The sequence below is a fragment of the Panulirus ornatus genome, chromosome 70, assembly GCF_036320965.1.
Source record: "Panulirus ornatus isolate Po-2019 chromosome 70, ASM3632096v1, whole genome shotgun sequence".
In the NCBI taxonomy this organism is placed as follows: domain Eukaryota; kingdom Metazoa; phylum Arthropoda; class Malacostraca; order Decapoda; family Palinuridae; genus Panulirus; species Panulirus ornatus.
Window position 1 is genome coordinate 2,271,183 of NC_092293.1, and position 4,351 is coordinate 2,275,533.

Genomic DNA, 4,351 nt, shown 5'->3' on the forward strand with positions numbered 1-4,351 from the left:
CCAAACAAGTGGATAGGGCGCAATGGTCCAGTGGCATGGCCTGCAAGATCTCCAGACTTGAGTCCTTTGCATTTCTTTCTCTGGGGCCACATGAAAACATTGGTATACGAAACATCTGTGGAGTCTGAGATGGATCTTGTCGCAAGAATAGCGGTCACCGCAGGTGACATTGCAGAAGAGCCAAGAATGTTGTCTCGTGTCCAGCAGTCCTTTCAGAGGAGGTGTCAGGTCTGCATTGAAGCAGAAGGCAGACACTTCGAATAGCTATTGTAGATTGTGATCGATGATACATCTGTTTACACAATATTTGTTTCATTTTTCACTATATCATCTGTTAGAAACGAAAATGCTTGTGAATAAGTGTCAAGTTAAAACTTTAAAGCTCAGTATCTCGAAAACTATTTTTGCAATTTTTGGTTTTCTTGAAAAAGTGTTTGCTTTGGGTGTCCCTGTCTACTGTCAAATTTTGTACCTATCGTTTTTTAACACCCTGTATATATATATATATATATATATATATATATATATATATATATATATATATATATATATATATATATATATATATATACTGTGGAAAGCTTCAGTGAAGGACAAAAGCCCACATGAAGACGAGCCATTCTTCACTGGTAAGTGGGTACAGAACGTATGAAATGCCATCTTATGCGAGCATGTATCATCGTCAATAGACGGCACAAGGTACAGCCTCGTTCACGACCTTCTCGCTTCATGTGAGTCTATCAATCCCTGGCCCAGCCTGGCGCGCAGTCTTCAACCCGCAGGGTCTCCCTTACAAGGAGTCTTGGGCTTGTGTGATAATGTATACTGATCTACATTTTGGATTCCTCCCACCTTTAATTACATGTCTATGAGTGGTAAAGACAAATATATAAGTACTCCAGACAAATGTACAACATCGTCTGAGAATTCAACACATAAGACCACACACACATATATTGTCAAAGGTGCATTTGTCATATACACAGCATGTACTTTATAGTCACAAAAGTCTGAATAATGTGCGGCAAGTGAGTCCTGCTGGATTTATGTGGATAAAAGAGTTCTACTTCGAGTCTGATTAGAACTAGTGACCTATGGATTCCTGATTTCGTTAACCATGTGGATAAAAGAGTTCTTCTTCGAGTCGGATTCAAACCAGCGACCTGTGGATTTCTGCTTTCGTTAACCACTACTGTCCACCGCTCTACCAACTGAGCTATGGAAGGGGGCACGAAGGGAAATTATTCCCTATTTTCCCGATAAGCAAGCTGGTCCAACCCTCGTTTCATTTACTGTTATGTCTGAGTATATATGATTGGAATTAATGTCTAACCATCGACGGTAGAAAGGAAAACTTGTCCTTCACACATACAAACAAGTGCTGAGCTTCTTAAGAAAGCAAGTTACCGTCGAACCCAGACAACTGCTAATATGGATCAAGGTAGAAACAGAAACATTTGCACACATTCATTTACTTTGCAGGAGCATTTCACAAAATCCTAAATATCATATGAAGTTAACTGGAGTCATTATTATTCCTCATGCCATTATGTACAGACATTAAAATCTAGCTTGCATACTTTTCAAACTCCAAGTCTTCGATCAAATACCTTACACCTCATCCAGCGTTAAATGTGTAGGACAAAATTTCTGCCCCGAGTGAGGATCGAACTCACGACCTTGAGATTATGAGACTCACGCGCTGCCTACTGCGCCATCGAGGCTACAAACACATTACAATTTACGTTCATTCTTTTCCAAGCGTGACCACACAACCACTTCATCCCATTTATAAAACACTTCTAAAACAAAAGTATTTCCAAGTAACGGCAGGAGCCTGCGCGGTCGTACCATTAAAAAGATTGTGTGAAACATCTGAACAGATATACAAGTAATATGTAGCACTGTGTTCTAGAAATATTGCTAGTATTGTTAGTATTACCACTATAACAACTATTACTAATACTACCACTATTACTACTACTACTACTACTACTACTACTACTACTACTACTACTAGTAATAATAATGATAATATTATCATTATTGTTAGTACTACAACTATTACAACTATTACAACTAGTAATATGACTAATACTATCACTATTACTACTACTACTACTACTACTACTACTACTACTACTAATGACAATAGTAATAATAATAATGATGATAATGATAACACCTTGAATAGTATCCGAAGTTTGAACGTGATATTAGGTAATGTGTCATATATACACACAGTAGCCACCCTGAGCCACTTGGTGAAGGTCTCACTGGTGAGCCATGTATATATCATCAATCATACACAAGTACGTGACTAAGACAAACGCAGGTGTATGTATGTAGGTGAGTTAATTGGTCATCAAATACTGAACCACAGCCATCGGGCCAGATATTGCTGTCCATTATGTTCAATATTCTGCCATTCAACGTTACGATGGTCACTAGATCACGGTGTTCAACTGTAGTTACAATGATTCCTGCCTCCAATTTTCCTCACAGACAACAAACAGTATTTCCTTCAAACATCTCAACCTTGAAGTTAAAGACGGAAAACGCCAGCAGGGAATCACTATATTTGGGGACTTAAAAGACGTTTTAAAAAGGCATTGTGACAGACCGCAAAGTCTAGGTAGAGAGGTTAATTGACCCTGTGGCCAAGTGAGGATATTCCCTCTAAGGCCCAGTCCTCTGTTCTTAATGCTACCTCGTTAATGAAAGAAATGGCGAATATGCATAATATATATATATATCAGATATTTTGGTATAGATATGACAACTTGAAGCTCAGGCAATTTCTTTTTAAGACAAACACGACTACGACTGGGAAAAAAAATCTTGCCAGTAGATAATTTGTAGACGAATCATACCGCTCGACTCCACACGCCCTCAACTTTACAACAAACTGTACAAAGAAATATATAAGCCAAAGGAGACAAGACAGTGCCATTCATAGATGTGTATCCAGCCCGACAGTGTGTCATGGAGGCTGGAATACACCAACAAAATCCAGTGTCATTTCACATCACCGTTACATTAGGCACTTCACTGTGTTGTTCTAGACGTCAGAAATATGCAGATTAGACCTGATAACCTCAGATGAATTAAAACCACAGCAGAATAGCAGGGAGAAATACACATATACACCAGTCATAAAGGCCTATCAGACTGCTTGGCTTTGGAACTGAATAGATAATACATGTGTCATTCTGGTGTTAAGGATGGGACTAGATTTAGACTTGTGAAGACGTTGGCGAAAAAGAAGCGAGTAGGGCAAGATTTTTGCCTCTCGAGGTGGGAGTCCATGAACTGAAGTGTTATACCTCAGGACAGAAATACGAAATATCAAAGTAAATAAATAAAGGAGTTGACGTGTGAAACTCTCATAAAGCAAAACACAAGAAGCACCACACACGATAATTCCTCCATTACAAGCCACCCGGCACCTTCACAATCCTCCCACTACTCCTGACTCAGCAACACAAGATCGACAGTTTCCAAACTATTTTCGTGCAAACTGTCCTACTTTCCTCATCCTTCGATATCTCAGTTGGTAGAGCGGTGGACTGTAGTTGGAATCTTAAACAGACATCCTTAGGTCGCTGGTTCGAATCCGGCTGGAAGGATACACTATTCATGACACAACTGTTGTCACAGCCAAGGATTAATTTTCTGTGAGGTTATGTGCACGTTCCTATTACTGCTAACGACTCTCAGGATCCTCCATTATCCCTTAACCTTCAACTTTGGCAAAACTTTTTGGCTACAGTTAATACAAAAGCACTATCAGTATACACATATAAAGATGAATAAATTTCACATTCTACACAACAGAAAGTGGGAAAAATGTGAAAATCACGTGACAAACCTTAACGATAAGCTTCAGTGACTCTCTCTCTCTCTCTCTCTCTCTCTCTCTCTCTCTCTCTCTATATATATATATATATATATATATATATATATATATATATATATATATATATATATATATATATGTATATATATATATATGAGTCCACGGGGAAATGAAACATGATAAGCTCCCAAGTGCACTTTCGTGAAATAATCACATCATCACATATTACAATCATACAATAAAGAGAGTAATGCCGGACTATGAAAGAGAAAACACTTTGACAAAATAGTTGATTGAAGGTAGCTAATCAGATATTCATTTGACATAAGTGTAGGTTGTCAGTTTACACGTGGTACTTTGTATCTCCCTGCCATCACAAAATGTCCACAAGCCAAATGTAATCATATATTCTTCCTCGGTCTCGCGGGTTAGGGCCACGCCTCCTAGCTAGTGCACCACACAGCACTGATTTATGATCTAGTTGCCACTTTC

At 38.6% G+C, this 4,351-nt stretch overlaps 2 non-coding genes across 2 annotated transcripts; one reads left to right on the forward strand and one right to left on the reverse strand.

Moving 5' to 3' along the window:
- Nucleotides 1–1,651: 1,651 nt before the first annotated feature.
- Nucleotides 1,652–1,724, reverse strand: TRNAM-CAU (transfer RNA methionine (anticodon CAU)). The gene has a single exon. It is a non-coding gene; the product is annotated as a tRNA-Met (tRNA).
- A 1,814-nt stretch (nt 1,725–3,538) lies between these two features.
- Nucleotides 3,539–3,629, forward strand: TRNAY-GUA (transfer RNA tyrosine (anticodon GUA)). Its single transcript is given in 2 exon segments — nt 3,539–3,575; nt 3,594–3,629. It is a non-coding gene; the product is annotated as a tRNA-Tyr (tRNA).
- The last annotated feature ends 722 nt before the right edge of the window (nt 3,630–4,351 follow it).